The 21,850-nt window shown below is 42.5% G+C and overlaps 1 long non-coding RNA gene across 10 annotated transcripts in view; it reads right to left on the reverse strand.

Annotated features, from left to right (window-relative positions):
* LOC141730845 (uncharacterized) overlaps window positions 1–21,850 on the reverse strand; it is a 103,825-nt gene that overhangs the window by 45,839 nt on the left and 36,136 nt on the right. For 9 of the 10 annotated variants that reach the window (XR_012582587.1, XR_012582580.1, XR_012582584.1 and 6 more), the window contains exons 2-3: window positions 10,595–10,687; window positions 939–992 (exon numbers count right to left, since the gene is read on the reverse strand). This is a non-coding gene — a long non-coding RNA (uncharacterized LOC141730845). The remainder of the gene's footprint in view (window positions 1–938; window positions 993–10,594; window positions 10,688–21,850) is intronic. The other variant, XR_012582581.1, reaches the window with a different exon arrangement.

Here is a 21,850-nt window from a genome sequence, read left to right on the forward strand (position 1 = left end):
AAACACAAATACATCAAGAAAATCTGAAAGATGACAGATGAAACGAGTGAAAAATACCCAGATGTGTGTTTCTTCTGCTGATAGACCATAAAACTGGTGAGCCTTTGCTTAGAAGACCTTCACCCCTGCCCTATTTGAGCAGGAAGTGATGCATTTTCCTTTTCCTTTCCTGAGAGGCTCAAGGGCATCCTGGCAATGGAGAATTCTGAAATTTGTGCAGAGAGGAAGATTTCCATGCCCAAGGCAGCAGGTCAGCACCGTGCTGGGTGAGACAGGAGCTGATGGCTGGAGATGGAAACCCCAGGTGGAGCTCAGAGTTCACCCCTGGATTTATCTGGATTTATCCCCAGAATTACCCCTCAGGCTGCTGGGGAAAGGGGCACTGGGCCAGAGCAAAGGAAATAGAAGAAATAGAGTTGGAGTTATGGAAAGGTGAGTTTACAGTGGTAGGTTTAGGGCTGTAGTGAATTTTCTTGGATTAAATGAGCCACAGGCTGCTAGAGGAAACAGCAGAAGCCCAGGACAAAGAAAGGAAAACCTTTGCCTTAGAAAAGTCTTGGGAAATGTTTCTCTGGAACTCAAAGTACTGAGAACAGCAAGGTTCTCTCATTAGGAAATCACACAGTATCCAGCCAGATTGTATTTCTAGGTAAAAGTGAGATAAGGCATTATTGTTATCCCAACATCCATCTCCTCTCAGGTACTACACAGCAAGGCCATTACATTTCCCAGATTTTCACTGCTTTATCTCCAAAACTGAGGATGTCAAAGCTCCCATGCCAAGGATAATTAGTTTCTTCTGTCTGATCTGATTGTAAATAAGGATGTTTGGAAGGGGGTTAATGACAGACAGAAACCATTCCCTTCCGCTCCCAAACTCATGATTTGCCCAGACAAAATCTGAATTTCAAATTATCAAACATAACCTGGATACTTACAAAGCTGAAAGAAAGAGCAAATTTGTGGTGGCCACTCTCCGTCATTTTGCTTATCTGAGAAATAAAAAAACAAACAAAAGTCAACAAAAAAACATCACTTTAATATTATTTTTGCTACTTGACAGACACAGGAAGAACAGCCCACGGGTGACAGCCAGGCCCTTTGGATGCAGCTTGCTTGGTAAAACTGGTTTGCCACAATGTGCAGACAATGAATAATTTCCATACTCTAAGAACACGCTTGCCTTTGTGTTCCTATTTACTTTACAAATTCTCAGTTCCTGTAAACAAATAGATCCAACATTTTCTCTGCCAGCCTTCCTCCTCCCTGCTTTAGCATTTCTTGCCTTGCAGAAGAATTTGCCCATTTTTTGTTTTCTCGGTGTTTCATAAAGGCAAGAGGCATTTATAAGGCAGATTTACAGAGCCTGCAGTCAGGTGGAATTCTGCTGGTGTGTCAGCTGAACATATTTCCTTGCCCTAATGTCTGTGGAGCCAATGGCTGCACTCAGATAACAACAGCAAAGCAGCAGCACTGGGAGGCATCCGAGCAGCCCAGGCAAGTTATGGCTGTTTAATGGGCACAGGTTGTCCTCTGTGAAATGTTTAGAGCATAATTCAGCAAGCAATGAGTCACTGGGTGAGGAGCAGCCAGTGGTGGTGCAGAACAGCTCCAGAAAAGCTGTTTTCCCCTCGGTGGGAGAGGTGAAGCAGAAAACTGGAACATTGACTCAGCAAACGAATGTACCAGCACACGGTGCCACAGACGCTGGGGCTCTGGAGGCTGATTTGCAGCTCCAGCTATGAAAGGCAGGATTTCAGAGGAATTTCATTACCTTGTAGGTTGCAGACAGCCAAGAGTAAATTGCTGCTTGCTGAAAAGCAAGAGTGGCTGCAGAGCTGGGTTGTACAATGTCCATTTTCATTAATACTCATCCCGCAAGTCATTTGAATGTTAATGGGAAAGCAGAGAAATGAGTTGTCAGAGAAGGAAGGCTGTTGTCCACTGGAAAACATCGATACTGCAGGAGCCAGTGAGAGCACTCCCTGCTAAGATTTCACTATAAATATTAACATGCCTTATATTGCTCACTAAATCACACATGATTAGGGAAGTCAGCACTTTGTGTTGTAAACATATGTATTACATACAGAGCTAAGAACGTCTTATAGAGTTTTCTTTCTAAATGTGCAGCTAGATCCTGCTAATATGCCTGCCACAATAAAAAAATACATTCAATTTCATGTTTTACATGAAAACCTTAAATCTTTTTATATATTATACTGCATGCAGGAACAAGCATGTTTAATAGAACTATTTCCAAAAACAAGGTTTTATCTCCCCTAAATTGTGGCTTTGTTTTAAATTCCTTCCTTGCAGGAGAAAATGAATTTATTAGAGAAGAGACCAACACAAGCAACAGGAACAGCGTGGTTTACTGTGAAAATGGGCAAAACACTGCAACAGTTCTTTATCATTGCTCATTCTTCCAAAATGACAACTTTATATAACACTAGCAAGAGCTGACTGCTTCCCATCCCGTTGTACTGACAGCTTTTGGCATCAGCAATTATGACTCAATTTCAAACTCCCCAGAGAGAGCATCTGAGCGTGAGCACCAGAGAGGGGCCAGCTCCTTTTTAATCAGCTATTAAGCATAACAAAATGGCATTTCAGTTCTGCCTGGTCATTCTTCACCTTCCAGATTATCTGGGGGAAAAAAACAAACCAAAAGACATGCTAGCAGGCAAATGAGAAAGGCTCAAAAATGCAATTAAAGCAGAAAAGAAGCAGAGTGAAAAAGGCTGAGCAGAAAGAGTGGAGAAGGGCTACTGCTGTAAATCTTGAAATGACAGGATGCTTATTCCAGATGAAGTAGCACTTACTTCCACTAAACCCAGCCATTTATTTCTCATGTATCTTCCCAAATAGGATAAACTGGAGGAGGGAAGTTGGTAAATTTTATCTGCATAATAATTCAGGCATCGTGTGACAACGTATTTCTCAACAGCTTCCCAAAATATTCCACACCCCACAGAAGTCTTTCATGTTAATAAAACCACAAACACCAAGGCTGATCAGCCCCAAATCAAATGATTTGTGAGCAAACAAAACAGATTTGTGGCAATTATTTTTCCCTATGTGAATAAATTCTCATTTTTCTTCACTAAAACACAATAAGCCTCTCCCAGAAGCAATACTGGGTGTTACCAGATCAGTGAATTTTCCAGTTTTGGGGTATGCAGGCAGTCCAAGGGACAGCATGTGCTAATTGTCTCCTGCTACTTGCATTTTCCTTATCAACCACCTGGCTTCCTACCAGACAGGTACCAGGGCTGCTGATACAATTGACACTCCCCAAAAAAATACAAAATAATGCCAATATTTCAATTGTAACTGTTAAAAGCTATTATTTTGCAAACTAAGTTCTGTTAGACTAAATTGCCCTTTTAATTCTGGAGTGTGTGCGTTTGTATTCCAGTGAAAGTTATGTTGATAACACCATTCTTTGTCTGTGATCACATAAATTAGGCTTTTTGCACAGGATTATGGGGTGTAGTGCATGCCCACAGATGTTACACAAATCCAGAATCATTTATCTGCTGGCAGTGAGAGTAAGAAAGGTGCAGTTCATCCACGGGAGAAAGTATTGCATCTTTTTATAAGCCTCTGACTAATAATTCCCTTTAAAGTGCTGATCAACTTGAGCAATTGGGACTTCCCACAGTGACATCCCCACTGAGTGAAGATTAACAGAATTTTGAAGGAGCAGCTCCTGGCACAGTTCCACGGTGGCCAGGCAATAATGGCACAACGCTTCCTCCAGTTTGAACTGTTTATCTTGCTTACACAAAACAATTCCATGAGGTACCTTGGGCCGTCCTCTCTGATTTCGGGATCCAGCCTTCAGAAGAAGAAAGCTCAAAGAGAAGTGGGTTTGCAGTCCCAGCCATTCTCACAACAAATGTTCGTGTTGTTGTCCTCAAAGGGGTTTTCCTAAGCTCCTGCCCTACATCCTTCCTTTGAAAACTCCTTGTCTTTTTGCTTGGAGTGTGTTAGCACAGCAGTGCTGGGATTGGGATTCTCTCATGGCTCACCCACACTCCACCACAGAGGGGAGGAAAAATAGAAAACCCTTGCACTAAACTGCTCTGATGGAAAAGGGAACCACACTGGGCTCTGAAAAAATCATGCCAAGGAGGTGATAAGCATGGTTTCATGGTCTCCTTTTTCTCCCCAAACCCATTCACTGGTTAGAGACTCATTAACAGATGACATTGGAGCCAAAATTCTGCCCTCAGCCATTGTCTGGAAGTGAAAATGTGTCAGGAAGATTCATGTGGACAGCTTCTCTGCAGGAGCACGCAGGGCAGGATAAAGCATGCCCCACAGGAGACATCCTACAGAGCTCCTACAAGTTCTCAGCAGCGTTCCAGCCTGGAGAAGGGATTCCTTCAAGGGAATGCACCTCCCACCCCCTGAAGGAACAGCTTTGCCAGCCTCCAACTACAAGGCTGGGAACATAATGAGCTCCCCGCAGACTTCTTCCCAACACATGCAGAGGGATGTGCAAAATAGAAAGTAATATTGCTAATTAGGCAGGAAAAAAGGCCTGTAATTCTCATCCCCAAGCAGCTGGGCACTCCCCTTGCACTGAGGGCAGCAGGGTGACCTTGTCCCTGTGAACCTGGCCCTGCTGTGAGGAACCACAGGGCACAAATGCTGAGATGGCTTTCTCAAACTCCACTTCCAGTGGCTGCTTTCAGGAACATTCTCTATCATCTGTACTGTCACCCTGGTTTTTTAAGATTTTCTAAGCCTTCTGATGTTGACATTCTTGTAGTGAGGTTTCTCACACGCTTTCTGTAAATAACTCATTGTTTTGCATTCCTTTATAGAAGAAGAGAGAGTTGATGGACTGTTGGTTTGTCCAGTGTCATTGGAGAGGTGGCACTGTCACCCTCCAATCTGCTGTCACTTTTGGAAACCTATAAATGTTGGAGTCAGAAAATAAACTTCCCTTTTCCTTCACCTTGAGAACAGCGGTGTGAGCTTGTGTTCTTTTGTGTCCTATAGTGACACTGTACCATAGATGGGAGCTTTCCAACAAGTGGCCAGCTCCTTTATTGACAATTCTATTGATGGTTGAATAGCAGAAAAGGAAAATAAAGATAAAGCACAGTCACACATGTAGCTGTTTCCTGCAGCACATTGATTAGGGAGTGGTGAAGACATCAATGGCAGTCAATCTAGAAAATCAAGTTACTACTACAGTCCCCAATGATCAGCTCTTTCCTGGAACTCTTTGCATTTTATAATTTAACATAGCTTGTGCTGTTATTACCTTTAATAAATGAGGTTTAGTTCAAGCCATCTTAAGTTTCATGCTGAAATATGAATTCAGAAAGAATTATTAAAGCACAGAATGACCATCCATAATTGAATAACCTCTATGATGAGGCAGGAAATAATAACCCATCATAAATGCAATTTAATTGTGGTAAAACCTTGAGAGCTCCCTGGAAGTTTTTAGGGAAAACAGTTTCCCTGGAAATACCAATGCAATAAAACCCAACTTCCCCACAGAAATAGAAATCTCCTAAGATGGATCATGCATTAAAGTCTTTCCACAATAGCCCAACTAGATATTTTGAGAACACTGGAATTTCCTTGCTTTCGTGTGGCAACAGATTTCTCCTGAATTAAATGTCAGAGCTGCCAGCACCCTACACCTACTCTGGACAGGAACATGTGCATCTGTCCTGGCTCAGTTCTCTTCACTCATTAACATGGTCTGGAAGCTGGCATCATTTAAAATCTTGGATTTAGTGTCATTTGGAATAGGGCATTTTTTTAAATGCCAGCTTCTGCTGGCTTGAAATTAATTTGGAAATCAACTCCAACACGACTGCCATTGTGGTGCATTTCTCTGAGTATAGACATTTCTGCTAATGAATACTTAAACAGAAAATAAAACATTTATAACTGAAAGGTAATAAAGTTATGTGGCTGAATAACAAGATTTAGCATTAAATTCGATCAGAAATTTGAAAGCCTGTTACTTATTTTTTTGTGTTTCCCTGAGCAGTACACTCAGCAGGAGACTGCAAGAGGTTCATTTAAAAGAAGAAACACAGAACCAAATCTACCTAACAGAAAAGAGGGAGGAAAAACAAGGAAAAGAGTGAAAGAAACATTGGGAAAGCAGCAGCACAAATTCCTTCCAGGTGCAAATTCTGGTACCAAAAGTCAGGCAGAGCCTCCCAGCTCCTGAGCAAAAATAACCAATGAGGAGCACAAGACAAATGGCCCTGCTGCTGTTCTAGGCTGGAATGCTCCTCACAGGTAATTTGCTCTGAGAAATTCCTCTGCATGTAACTCCTTTCACACATAATTAAGAGCTGCCAGGGTTCAGATAAAGAGTTGCTGGAAGTGGGATAGTAATTGCAATCTTCCACCGGGAATAGGTGCAATAAATAGCAGAGATCTCTCACAAAACCTGCCTTGAAAACAGAACTGCTGTCTCTGCCACCTTCCAAAAGCACATGGAATCTGCTATGGAAATTTAACTCAGAAATGAGGAAAACCTTGGCTGGATGGGGCTGTGCATAGAAATGTGTGTTAGAGCAAAAACTAGAGACTACAAAAGAGATTCAGACTGACTGAGCATTTGTAGGGCTGGGTGAAGGGGCTGTTAAAGAGGTTGGCATCTCCCTGCTAAAGTCTTCCTCCACTTCTCATTTGCACCTTGTTTTTCATCAGCACTTTTAGGGAACAAAACTGGTAAATTCTTTGTAAATAAGCAAGATTGCATTTTATAAAAGTCAAAATACCTATGTGCAGCATTTTTGCTTGCTCCCTTTCTTTTTCCACCTGAAAAGTGTGTGCCTGCCTGCCATAAAGCATGTCTGCTGTCCTCCCTTCCTACCCAACACCAGCACTCCCACCTGTGTAACACCACAGAAACCCTCTGAGGGCAGGTCCATTGCCATTCTGCAGAGATGTCTTTGGAAAGCTGTGTTCCTCCTCCAGGACCAGTATCTCCAGTGCAATTTCTCTGATGGGAATTTTGCCCTCAGGGAATTCAGCCCTGATGGGAATGCAGGTGCATCCCACCCTCCTCATTCCAACTCCTCACTGCTTTCTCCTGGCAACTGCTGGGACATTAAATGTTGTACAGAACCAGACAAAGTTAATGCAATTAAGATGTAATGCTTTGAAAGATGACCCATGAACCCAGACTTTAAACACATTTTTGCCTGCTACAGCTAAATGGACGTTTATCAAATGCTGTAGAACAGAAAAAGGAAAGTGATGAACACCTCATGCAGAACAATTGCATTTTCTCCTCTCTAACAAAGTAACATTCATCATCTCCTCCCTTCCCTGCCACATTGTCCTATTTTCTTCAAGTGATGCATTTGGAGTTGAACATTTTGCTTTACCATTTTATCTGTCAAACCACTCAAGAGAAATCAATAATCTACTGGAGCTCACTCATGTTTACATCCACTTTCTTCCACTATTATCAACCATACTTAGAGTGATTTCAACCACTACCTTCTCTAAGTGATGCATCTTCTCACTTCCACTGATACTGAGGTTAAATCCTTTCAGCCTTGCTCCTGCCCCACATCACACATTGCTCCAGGTGCCTTTCACTGCAAAGTGCACCAACATGGGACAGCCACGAGAAAAAGGTTCAGAGGTCTAATTCTTCAGGGTGAAATTCCCATGGCTGATGTTCTTACAGTGATCTAAGATAGCCTCAAGTTAGAGCCACTTGGTTTTGCTGAGGAGTGAAAATTCTGCTGATCCTCCCCCAAAGATTCAATTAAGAGTTGGGTAAAACTACTTTGAATGTATCAGAGATAATGCCAAGAACAGCAGGAAAGAGGCTGGAATGGGATTTTGAAACATTATTCAGCTTTTTGGGGGTTTTTTTGTTTCTTAAAGAACTGTTAATGGAACTAGGCTAAAATACATCACATTCCCAACTAGAACTGAAGATGTTTCTGTGACAAGAATTTTTCCTACCATCTCTACACTACTGAAACTTTTCTGTTCTGCTGAATAAGAATGGACTTTTTTCATGAGTTATCCTATTTATAGCTTCCCTTTATGGCATTGTAGGGCACATGCCCCCAGTTATCAATAATTATATTCACATTGAAAATCTCTGTTGAACTCTGGGGATATTTTCAAGACTTCTAAGATATAACATCAGGCATATTTTAAAATTTTTGTTTCAGAGTTGAGAATTTTAAAAAGAAAGCCAAATTCTATTAGGAGTTAACTCAGTTAAAATCAGCTTGAAAGCAAGTCCTTTTAGGGTCTCAGTATTTCAATGGCTTTGTCTACAGAGCTTGGTGCATGTATTAAAATAGCTCAAAATATTGAATACTATTTTTAAAGAGTTCAGCTCTACATAAAACATTCTTACCTGCTCTTCTATGTTGTTGTATTATTTTTTCAATTTACTTCAGACTGTAGCATTCCCTTTTCCCCACCCTACACACCGAAATTTCACTTTGTCCAAAAGTGGTTTGAGGTACAAGGAAGTTGGATTGGAGATAAGTTCCTGAGAAAAGCCAGAACACATTAATGTGAAGAATTGAGAGAGAGTTTAATCCTAAACTACATCTGTTGGGAAGGAGGAGAGGAAAGGGGAGGAATCCTGTGGATGACTGGCTGCTTCCCACACATCATTACCAGGTTCTGGTTCCTCACTGGAACATCTGGGAGGTGTCTCCAGTTGGTGTCTGCAGAGATGATGTTCACCAGCACCTGCCAAAACCCCAGTGGAGCAGGAGCCACTATTTATTAACAGCATAAAGGGAAGCACTGACGTGCAGAGCAGCTCTGCCACAGAAAACACAGGTTAAATGAGGCAGGAAATTAAAGGAGGGAGGTAAGAACAGATCCTGCAATGAATCCTGGCAGATCTCTCTGGGGAGAAGCCAACGTGCTCCAATGCAGGCACCAGGAGCTGCAGGGACCCTCTAGAACCTGTCAGAGCTCAGATGTGCCTCACATTGTGGTCAGAGCAGAGTGGGGGCAACCAAAATAACCCCTGAGCAAAGCAAAAATAAACCCTGGAGTTTACCACTAGTTACTTTCAACAGGGAGCATATGGAAACAGATCTGCTTTTCCTTTTCTAGCACTGAAACATTTCTTGGAGGAAGCTCTGGCTGTGCACTTCAAGTTATGAGCAAAAGGTAACTTGTAGAGATTTTTTTTCTCCTCCAAATTTTAACAGGTTTCTGCATATTTTGAAAGGGGTGTTGACAGAATCCTCAACTGGGTTACAGTGCCAGAGAACAAAAAGGGAACTGTGATCTTTTATTGAAGAACTGAAAGCCTAAACTCAAAGACAATTCCAGCTTTAAAGAACCATAATGCAGGAGATGTAATTTTCACTTGTCAAGGTGTATTTCCTTTTTTGAAGCCTTGCTTGGTTTATTCTGACTGGCTGCAGAGCAGAAAACAGAGCTTGATGTTCCAATGTGTTCCAAGGAACCAAAGAGTTTGCCAGATCTAGTCAAAAATATATTTCTGCAGTGCTTGAAATCCTGCCCCATACTTGGGGATTTATGATAAATTTGTTTCATTCGTTCAGCTCCATATGCAAAACCACCTCTGGAAACAGCTGTTCAAAGGGATTTATGATAAAATACCTGACATTGCAGCTCCATATGCAAAACCACCTCTGGAAACAGCTGTTCAAATCAGGTGTTCTCTGACAGAACTGAGAAAAACAGAATGTTCAGGATGAAGTCCCAGTTTCAGTATTATCAACATCCTTCTTTGGCCTGCCTAACAATGGCAACCACGTCATAACATTTGCTAAAAATTTATCACATAGGTGCAGTAACACAATTTCACCTCCCAAAAGACCTGCTGGGGAATTGCACTCCTGTAACAGACAGTAAGGAACATTTCTGTACAATACATGTGGGTAGGTTGCACACACAGAGCTCTGGATGAAACTTAAAAATGGAAACAGCTTGTTCCTAACAGAACAATGGCAAGACTTGCACTACCTTTTTAAAACAAGAAGTTCGCCAAGTAAGAAGAAGTTAAATATCTGAAGCAGGAACAGGACTGCAGAGAGGGGGGAAAAGTGACATATTAGCACATTGCCATTTGGAGAGACATCTGTACTTGGCTGCCAGAACTCCTGAGGATTCCTAATTGATAAATTTCCATTGCACAGTTCAAAGCTCACATGCCTAAATCACCAGTTATAAGCTTTAGGACTGGAAGTCATAAATGCTGGCTTGGACATATGTCTGTTTGAGTTATCTTCTTTGGGATTTTGATATTCGGATTTAAATGTTACCACCACCATCCCAAATGCCTCTGATCAGCATAAAGCTAATTATATGCTGCTATTAAAGGAGATTATATTAGACACTGACAGTTGGAAAGGCCTAATGACCAGATGGATAGAAAAATAAGAAATCAAGCTATGTTGTTCTGTAATAAATTTGCCAGAATTTTTATAGGCATTTTTATCATCAGCTTCATTATTTCATCCTGCCATTAAAAAAAAAAAAACCAAAAAAACCCCAGACAAACAAAAAGCACAAAATCTAAACCTCAAACACAACTGGAAAAAATTCAAGGTAGAAAATGCAATTAAATTCATACTGTCAGCATAATCCATCATTAATGATGCAGGCCAGTCCTGTTCAAAAGGTGAAAATTCTTCTGAATATCCAATGAGAGTTTGCAAACCACAACCTGCAAGAATGGAACAAAACAAACAAGCCTTTGTGGCATGTGAGCAAATCCTCAGAGACAGGGTACTGACGATGGAGCTGCTCCCATCAGGGAGAATCAACTGATTTAATTCCTGAGTCCTGCAGGGCTGGGATGACCAAGGTGAGCAAGAGAAGTTGAGAGGGACCTCTGGAAGTCCTTTAGTCCAACTCGGGACTCTAAGGAGAGAGAAATTAAAGGTCACTGCTCAGGGCCTGAAGTGATTTTGCATTTCATAAAGTGTGATTGATACATTTCAGTCAAACAGGTATATCTGAATCTCCTAACAGAGGTAAAAAAAGAAAGGCAAACCCAAATTCCCCCTTTCAGACAGTAAAGAGCATTTAGACAAGTTAAATTTTCACTCTTGGCACTACCTTACGAAACACCTAACCCACCATAAAATCAACAGAGCACTTTGGCAACAATGTGCAAAACACACAGGAAGGAGGGGTTTTTTCTCATAACTTAAAAAGCTCAAAAGCTGAAAGCCTAGGCTAGCCCACAACTCAAAAAAGCTTTAGTCTAAGAATGAAATTAAATAAATTATTAGTAAAAAGAATTCACCAGACAACAGCATGCTTCCAAAAGGTAACTGGTCAGGATTTTCTAGCCAAGCTTTGTTCTCCTGTTTTGCATTCCTGCTCTGTCGGGTCACTGGTACCTCCTCCATTTGTGAATCAGAGATCAAAATCACCCTGGCTTAAGTCAACTGGACCTTTAGACCCCCTTTTAGAATTCTGCAGTCAAATCTCTCCCATGTAATTCAACAAAAACCCATCCTCACAAAGCCTCCACCTCAGCTCAGCTCCACTTTGCTCCCAGGATGCAGAAAAGCCTCCCCAGGCTCCTGCCACCATCACCACTCCCTTAACCCCCAGGGCTTTGTATTGTTCTCACAATGAGCTGCTTTGGAGATTGATTAATAATCGAAGCAGAGTTGAGGCATTTAATCAATCCGAACAACAGATTATTGCATTGTGTACCACAAAGAAAGACAGATTATCCTTTTATTATTGATTCCAGCAGCAACGCTCCTGCCAGCTCCATTGCCTTTATTCCTAAATATTTTTGCTCAGCAAGTTTTCAACTTGCACCAGTCTTAAAGACAAAAAAAAAAACATTTGTTGGGGCTTTATGAACATTGAGCAGCTTTCTACCATGATCCCCCTGCTTTTGCTGGGTGATGGAGTAGGTCCAGCACACATTAATTTATTTACAATGCATTCTTCCCCCACAGCAAACATCCTGAGCACACTCACACCTTCCACAACCTCTTCCATCTTCCCTTGGTTCAGCTAAAATTGCTTCCATCTTCACTCCTAACACACCCCCAGAGAACTGGTTATAATTTACAGGTGAGCATCCAAGTTGCATCATTTTCCAAAAGGGTGGCTTTGCACTGGACTGCCCAGTGCAGTGCACTGCAGTGGAAAAGAATAATCAAAATAATTAATTCAAAATGGGAGCCAGCTTGAGTTGAGCACAGATAGACAAAATCACCACCACAAATCACTCAAAACGGTCAAACACCAGCAGATACAAAAGTCTTTAAGGTCTTTAGACTGAAGTTACTGTTAAAAAACTTGCAAATGTAACAAAAACTCCCAGTAAGGTGAAAGGAGAAAAAGGAGAATCTCACTTCAATGCCCACAGAACTGGGCTAAGTTGGTGACTTTGCCCTGCTGCCAGGGAAATGAATTGGAAGTAGGCAATTCTTCATTGTAAGTTAGTGAAGAACTGCATCATGCCACTCTAATGAAATGGTTTCTGGTACTGCATTCAGATTTTTAAGCAGAGATAAAGATTTAAGAGAGAGTTCAGTGGATTAGATGACCTCCTCCTTCAGCCCTGGTTTTTTCTGATAGTGTAAATGCTTTCAAATAAATTATTTACAGGCATTGCACTAGAGATAGGATTTGTTTATTCTCAGATTTACCAGAATGAAATCCATTTTATATAAAACATTTGTGTTAAGAATTTGCTCTTTAACCTTAACTTGAAGGAGAAAACTATTCTTCTCTGCTCTAAATCTCTGAATGATGAGCCAAGATGCTAATGCAGAATGAGGCAACAGTGCCAGTGTGATTTTTCATTGTTGTGACTGGAGACCTTTTGCTGTGTTGACATCAGCACACAGACACTCCAGTCTGTAAAACTGCAGCATCTCCTTTCCCACTTGGTAGAGTGAAAACATCATTCTTCATCATTCTTTGGGGAGTTAAAGAAATGTCCTGGTTTATCCTAGCCTGTTTGTGTGGTGTCCATTTGCTTTTTCAGAGATCTTTTCTCTTTGGAGTGGCCTGTGAGGATTCAGCCCTGCTGAGGTGCAGCTCCAGCCCCAATAACTCAGAGCCCTCCTCTCCCTCTGTGATTGCAGCCCCAGGGTGTAACTCATTTAAAATACCACAATACTTATGGATTAAGCAAGACAGCACTAAAAAACTGATACATCTGTGAATAATAAAACAGCTAATAAACCCACAGCTTGTATTAATGTAGAATTCTGTCATTTAGTGCACTGCTACACACAATCATAAAGTCATTATGCATCACTCTCACATGTTACAAACCATGGAATCAACAAGATTCCTGCCTTCCTAAAGATCATCTGCTCCAACCATATTCCAGCACCACCACAATCACCCCTGAGCTGTGACCCCAAGTGCCACATCCAAACTGGTGTCACACCAAACTGAAATAAATCAGTTTTGAACAGAACAGCATCTCCTAACAAGACAGAAGCTGAAGCACACTCTTTGCCAAGGATATTATAGTTAAAGGATTATGTATTAAGTTGGCAAAAAACCCTAAGAATGTCTCAAACCATTTGTAACAGAGGAAAGTATTCCCACCCAGTACATTTTGATATTTATTTCATAATCCTGCCAAAGCACACCCTGAGGAATTCCTCTCTTCTCTCCATTCTGGTGCAAACCCATCATGCAGTGAGGCCAGGCTTTCCCTGCAGACAGAGCCTTTTCCCTTAGAACAGAAAATTATTCCTCTTAAATTTCTGTTTGTGCAATGCCTGGTTAGCTTCAGATTCCTGACATTTAAAATTCACCTCCGATATCTGACCACTGCCATTCATTAGATATTTATCCACTTCTTGTCCCTGAAGAGCAGATGGGCTCATGTCAGAGAGGACCAACCCAGGACAGTTTGTTCTGGGTGTCTGCATTCCATTGCAAGAGAAGGACACAGGGGCAGCCTCCAGGGCTACAGCTGCTCCAGGAAAACAAATGGGTGGGAAGGACGAAAGTTTGACAAGAAAGTCTCACAGATGTGTGCTTGGCAGAAAGATTTTTGAATTTAGAATCTGAAGAAGAAATAGAGATGGAAGCATGTTTTGATATAGAAGAATTGCTGAGCCAGTCTTGCTGGATAACCAAGGAGGCAAAGGGTGTGTGAGTTACAAGGGGTTTTTATGGCTTAGAGCAAAGGATAAACCCACCCCAAACAAGAAGATGTTTCTACCAAGCAAAAAGACTCCACAGGCAAACAAGTCAGCAAAGTTGCAAGTAGAAAAAAGGCCTCAGAATTTTTCACTGCAAGAAAACTGAAAAACAACTTCTAGCTTAAACTGTGATGTACTGACTTTTAGTGATTGGAGAGTAGTAACTGTAGTACGGAATAAGAGTAGTTATGATAGGTTATACGTGAAAGTTAAGGTGTAGATTGGTTCTACTGCATTAAGATGCTCAGCAAAGAAAAGTCTATAATACAACGTGACCAAAGCTAAAGGGTCTCCAGGGCTGCCTGCAGCTGGAGCTGCCAGCTGTGGGCACAGCTCTGTCACCCAGGCCCTGGCTACAATAAACTGCATTTTGAAGAGCCCCTGGAGTCCTGCATCTCTTGTCTCAGGCTGTAAAACGAGATGCCAGGAGCTCTGTCATTTCTGCTTGCTTCTGCTGGGAGAAGAAAGGCACAAGAAAGGCACAAGATGGAGCTGGAAACCTGCAGCCTGGAGGGGACTGTGCCTTGGGTGAAACACCAACCTCAGCAGGGACCAGGCAAGGCCCCTGTGAGCACAGCAGCCCCTGTGCAGCCTGCTGCTAAAATGAACAAGCTGACTGAAACCAGGCCTGGAGCAAGGACCTGTCCTGACAGGATGCAGGAGAAGCAGCAGAACACAGAGAGGAAGATTTGCTGTGCTCCATCTCAAATATTCTGAAGAGCTTTCTGGCAGGAAAGAGCTGACCAGACACATCTCAAAGCTCTGATTCTGGCTGTGTGGGCATTACCAGGAGCAAATGGTGACAACAGCACTATCTTTATGCTTCTAATCCAAGGTTACAAATATAGATGGGCTTTATTCAGCCTTTTATCTAAACACAGAGAAATTGATGAAGCGTTCACAGTAAAGGACAGTATTTTGTAGTGTCCCTCTGGATTTATGGCAGTGACTCCGACTCCACTGTCATTTGTCACCAATCCAAATGAACAGCCCAATTTATCAATTACTTCTGGAATATCTATTTGCTCCCTGTTGTCCAAGGCAGGCAGGTTTGACTTGCACATTTTTCACCCCATCCCTCCAAATATTGTAAAAGCTACAGTTGGGATACCCAGAATTTTAGTTTAGTCATGGTGCTCAAAGCAATCAAACAGCAAAAAATAAAGTTTCTATATGTCTATTAAGAAACAAGGCCACAAAAGTCATTTTCTACGCGTATTTTTCTACACAACAAATTTTTCCTGTCAGATCCTTATACTCCTTATAACTATGCTGTTAATTCTGGATGTTTTCTGAAATATTAATATGAACCTGTGGGTCAGAAGTAGTTCATATTTTCTGGTAATCTCATACTATAAAGAAGTTACTGTAAAGAATAACTGCTGGATGGGACCAGGGAGGGGGGGAGGGAGGGAGGGAGGAATTCCCATTTATCACAGGAATACATCACTAAAATGGTGGAACTGGTAAAAATTTGCAGAGGTGACATCACCAACACAAACAGCACAGATCCCTGCTGCAAAAAGGTTTAGGCAGGGCCCTGCTTCAGGCACAGTAAGCTTTTACCCTATTCTCATTTTAATCTGCACCACTGTAGGGGTCTGCCTAGAGATGGTGACAGTAGTGAGGCATTACTTATAACACTGAAGCAAGATTTATTTAATAATTAATGCATGAAGATAATTTTCAGCCTTGTAAAGTCAAGAATGCTCAATATACAACTTGGATAACAAGCTACTCCTGTAAACCATGGACTTTTCTGCTCCCAGAACTCTGCTTGGCCAAGTCCTCTCTGTAGGTATCTGTAAGACAATTGGCATCCTTTTGGAAACTGGAATTGGTTATCTTCTCCCACTGCTGTCTATACCTGCTTTTAAACTGATTTAGCTTTTGGTTTAATCTTTTCTCTGGGGTTCCAAGCTCCAATAATCACCTTTGCACCCACTCTTTCCCTTCAGCAGTTCCACTTCTCACCTGTGGTTCTGTTTATTGGCAGCCTTAGGAACCTGTCTGGAAAGCATTTTGCAGACAAAAGCTCTCCTAGCTGCAGATCAGCGGGAAGCTGCATGGATTAACTCAGCACAGCAGAGAAATGGAGTCAATAAAGCTCCTGAAAGTCCTGCTGCCATTAAATCAACTTCTGTCCCATATTGCCCACATTGCCCCAGCTTCTGCCTGGCTCAGGGCGGGCTGGCAGCCTCTCCTGGCTGCTGGAAAAGGCAGCACAACAGATTTCTCTGCTGCTCTGCACCTGCAGCCATCTCCACCAGCCACCGGCACCACACCTGCAAGGCCAAACACTCTACAGGCAAAAAGGAAGATTTCTTAAAACAGTTATTAAAACACACATTTCTTCTTGTCAGGGGGGTGATGCCCATTTCCATTTGTGTGAGCAGAACTCTTTGGAAGCAGATCTGCTCAGAGCAGAGCTCTCTGCTCAGCCACACAGACATTTGTTCTCTGGACATTCCACACTCATCTCCCACAGCCCCCAGGCAAAAAAATCTGGTTTATGGCATGTCCCATGCTTTAGCAATTTGTTTCCATTATACATTTGGTTAAAGACCTTTGAGCAGCTGGACTGGAGAATGTGGGAAGAGGAAAATATACTGTTTAAAAAAAGGTGATGCTTGCAGTTGCCCTTTCCAATGCCTGAATAGTTTGGGTTTTTTTCTGTACCAGGGAATATTTTTTACAAGCTTAATTAGAGAGTTTGAAAAAAAGGAGGACATGAATTAATGGTGAAAAAATGCCCACATTTCACCTGTGGGTTCAAATCATTGAACTCTAAGGTGAATTGCCAACTCACCCCAAAACATTAGGAGTGCCTCATTTCGTTACACTCTGTCAGGGGAACAAGTTCTCAGTTTAAACTATGAGAGCTGCTTAATAAATTAATTAAAAGTATCTATTAAATTCAGGTAGTACAAAAAAAAAACACTCTAGAGGTCTTTATCAAATCAGGAGAAATTCCAGAGAAATGTTACTGCAAGTGAGAACATATGCTTATATACCTGGAAGTTTTTTATCTTGAGCCCTTTCCCTCTCCAAATCAAACCAAGCTTCAAAAGAGTCTCTTGAAGGAACTACTGAACAAAAATTTTAAAAAAATCATAATTCCTTTTGTGGTCAATAAAGTCACTGCAGAGAGCAGACACAAAATTGGAAGTGAAATTGCCACAGAACGTCCCTTTCAACTGAAAGCAAGCTCAGAAAAACAACACTCTGTGTGGGCAGGAAAATTGACTTTTTAGGATCCTTATAGAAAGGAAAGTATAAAAAAAATATTGTGATGCCCATGATGTTTTATCTAGGAATATTTTCACCATTTCTCATGCACCTCCAAGGGATGGCAGCCTCAGGACTGGCATGCCAGGGATAGTGGTGGTAAAAGCAGCACAGCAAAGAGCTGAGAGCAGATTTTGGCCAGGAACGCCTGCAGGAACAGCAGCAGAAGCCAGAGGCCAAAGTGCAGCCCAAGTGACCACAGTGAGTGTTTTATTCTGAGGTCCCGTTCCACCCATCAGCCCCTGAACTGCGCAGGACAGGTAAGGTCAGACCCAGTCACAATTTCTGTCCCTCTCACCAAGCACAAATGAGGAGCTCCTTTATCACCCAAAAACCCAGTTCAGAGGCAGCTGCCTACAGCAAATCCCCAGCTAAAATAAAATATAGCCTGGCAGGTGATGGTGCTGGGAAGATCTTCCACAAGACATTGTTTCCCTCTCTGTCTATCATAACACCAGCCTAAAATGAACAAATCTTCCATGAGGTTTCAGAGTATCTTTAACCTAGGTAGCACATCAAACCTTGCACACCTCACAGGTTTAAGGAGTGCTGTGGGATGCACAGGTTACAGCTCCACCAAACCTGCCAGCGCTGGAAAAGAACTCAACAGCTCTGGGCAAACAAATGCAGCACAGCAAGGCAGAGCTGGCAGCATTTCACAAAGTGTTTGTGTGCCAGCACACCAACGTCAGCCTGTGAGTCAGCTGCACAGCCTGAGCTCCCTGCACGTGGAGAAACAGCCAGCAGCAGGGTGACAGCCTGGGCACCACAGCCATGGCACTGCTAATGCACCCACAGCAGCACCAGGGTGACAGCCTGGGCACCACAGCCATGGCACTGCTAATGCACCCACAGCAGCAGCAGGGTGACAGCCTGGGCACCACAGCCATGGCACTGCTAATGCACCCACAGCAGCAGCAGGGTGACAGCCTGGGCACCACAGCCATGGCACTGCTAATGCACCCACAGCAGCACCAGGGTGACAGCCTGGGCACCACAGCCATGGCACTGCTGCTGCACCCACAGCAGCTGCCCTGCATGGCCCCACCTCAGTGGAACAAATAGATATAACAGAAGTAATGGATAAATTGGTGCCCACCCCAGCCCTGCTGCAGCAGGCACAGCCCAAGGAGGCTGCAGCAAAACTTCTAAACCTTCTCAAAGATGGCTGTGCTCTTTCTCCAGGAACTGACAGAACCAGAAGACACAGTCTCAAGCTGCACCAAGGGAAACATAGATTGGATATCAGGAAAAAGTTTTTCATGAAAAGAGTGATAAAGTTCTGGAATGGCTGCCCAGGGAGGTGGTGGAGTGTCACCATCCCTGGGTGGGTTTAACAAAGCCTGGATGAAACCCCCTAAATCATGCTGCCAAACAGGCTTCAGCTTGAGCACAGATGCTGATCTGGGTGTGTCTAAAACATGGCTGGCTTAAAACAAGCCAGGGTTTAGTTCAGGTGTTGGGGCTGGGTTGGATTTGATCATCTCAAAGGTCTCTTCCAACCCAGTGATTCTGTGAATTCTCTGAACTCATCCAGCTCCTGCAGCCTGGCACAGCCAGCACCACAGGGTCACTTGCAGAGTGGGCCGTGAACTGATGACATTTGTGAGAAGAAATCAACAGGGCAGAGCTGCAGCACCTCCCTGGCAGCAGCAGGGCACAGGGCAGTCACAGAGAGAGGGCAGCCAGAGAGCCACAGCAGCAATTCCCTCTGAACAAAACCACAGTTTGTTACGTTCTACACAAAGCTCACTTGATAAACCTGCTGTGCACACCTGCACTTCTACACGAGTTTTGTTCTACCTGCTCAACACCTGCACATTCGGGACTATTTGTGCCTGAAGGCCTTCTACTAGCAGGACCAAGGATATCTTTGGAAAAATTAAAATACCATTAAACTAATTCAAATTCATGTGAGGACTCACTAAGTAGAACTAAATTGGTTCCAAAATTTACTACTAATAGTTGACAAATTGAATCAAGTATTTGCAACAGGCAAACTTACAGCATGTGAATTTTAATTTAGGAAGAACTGTGTCGAAAATTAAAAAAAAAAATAGTACATACCCAAGGGTGTCCAACTTTAAAACAAAACCAAAAAAGTCTTGGAATTCTGTTTATCATTCTGCTCTTTGGAATGTATCTATTTTACACAATTTACAGTTGTTTTATACAGCTTGCAGTAATTCCATATGTATTAGGAGCAATATAAGCTTTAGAATCCAGGTGTACACTAGTTTTTCAAAGTGTGAAAGCAGCACATTTCCCCATGAACATATATTTTATTTATATAAACAAGTGTTTCATGGTACTCAACAACATCTGGTATAAAACATGTTTCATTATGATGGAGGGAAGTGTGTGGTTTTTTTATGAAACCCCTAAAACCCGCTGCCAAACAGGCTGCAGCTTGGCCACAGATGCTGATCCCATCTTTGTTTGGAACCAACAGAAAGCTGAATCTTTGACCTCCAACTCCCAGGCACTCCAGACCTCTTAAGTTAATTTCCCATTCTAACAATGCCTGAACATATTCCCAATAGGAAATAAAACATTATGCTTTTTAAGGATACTGCTGGTGCAGGAACACACAGTTCTCAGGTCAGAGGTAACTGCAATTTGAATCATACTGAGTTAAGCTGCTAAAGCAGACATCACCAACAGATGGTGATTTCTAAAGGTGAAGGCTTAAATTCCTAAATCATTCATCACCAGCAAGCTGTAAAAAAAGAATTAAAAATCATGAACTACAGCATGTTTTAGTAAAATCTTAGCAACAGCTCAGCAGACAGAAGTTTGCATGAATGCTGCTCAGCGATGCACACACATTCCCATCAGGTGGGCAGGGAGTGGAAAATCAATCCCTGCTTGTTGCACAGATATTTGATGAGTAGCTCAATACCCGAGCGTGGATCAGATTGCATTGCTCGGTGTTGTAAAGATATTTCTCCTGTGCTCTGTGTCAGATGGCATTATTGATTGAGTTTAGCCCAAGCACTGCAGGAGTGCTGCCATCCACTTGTGCCACTGGAGCTCCAGTTATGGATCTCTAAAAGATACAAATCAATGCTTCCATCATGACAATGAGAAAATGAATGAAAAGTAAATAACCTGTTGGCTTGCCCTAACAAGATTTAATGGCACACACTTCACTTCCATGTCTGATTATGAAGAGCTTGAGAGAATAACTCTCTTTTTTGGTTCTCATATCTAATAATTTCAAACAATGAGAGTCCAGATGTTACAGATCTGAATGATTTGGTCACCTGTAAAGTCACCACAGATGTAAGAGCTGCTGGACCTTAATCCAGGCGTGTCCCACATGGCAAACACAGTCCCCCTGCAGGGACACAGGCGACTGAGCCAGGGGAGCAGGGACAAACCCAGGGGAGCAGGGACCCCTCCCTGCCACCCCTCCACAGCACAACCCCCTCTGCCAGTCCCTGCTCCCACCCTGCTGCCCTCCTCCAGCCCAGCCTGATGATTCCCCAGGCAGATGGCTGCTGCTGCTGCTGCTGGGCAGGTAAATTACAGCCAGCAGAGAGAAGGAAGCTTGGCATCACTGCCATGGTGAAAAACTGGATCCTCAGGAAACAACATTATATATAAACTTTACACTGCATCTAAAAAAACCACCCTAAATTTCTGAGGTTTGCTTGACAAAGCAAGCTAACAGTTTCCTTTCTTGTGCCTGAAGCTTGGCAATCACTCTGTTTCTGAACTGTATTTTTTCATTAGTCTTATGCTTCCAAATATAATCTATTATTTGGCAGCAAAGGCAGCAAAACATTTGTTCCCTCTCAGTACAGCTGCAACCAATTGGATTTTAAAAAATGGTATTGGCTATCCAGCAGTCCTCTATCATGTTGATTTTTCCATGGAAACAGTGTTATATTTTTTCCTTTGGGGGGGGTGGGTGGTGCTGGGAACAGGATGCAGAAATGCATTTCCAGTATTCTCTGCTTTTCCAGTCCTCATCCCTCCACACACCAGTCACAGGGATGGGACCTGAGTCCCCAGCTGCATACTGGCAACCTGAAACTTTTAAGTATATTTGTATGAAATGATCTTTGGTCTTTTCATTCTCAGGCATGCAACAAAAAAAGTTCAAACTATGTCATTATACCTAATGACTCAACACATCCCAGAAGTACCCAAGCATTCAGAGCCTGTAGCCTCAGAACTGTAACTCCTGAACACACTGGAATATCTGCTATGCCAAACGCAGGTTTTATTTCAAATTAAGAACTTATCAGGTATTACTGAGTAAAAATGAAAATAAAATAAAAATCCAGAAGTGGCAGGTAGCAATGACAAGCCCTCATCTGAGCCAGTCAAGGCATTTGCAGGGCTGGGTAGCTGGGAAGGGAATTCCTCCCTTTCAGAACTGCACTTCA

Source organism: Zonotrichia albicollis, chromosome 14 (genome assembly GCF_047830755.1).
Source record: "Zonotrichia albicollis isolate bZonAlb1 chromosome 14, bZonAlb1.hap1, whole genome shotgun sequence".
Taxonomy (NCBI): Eukaryota; Metazoa; Chordata; class Aves; order Passeriformes; family Passerellidae; genus Zonotrichia; species Zonotrichia albicollis.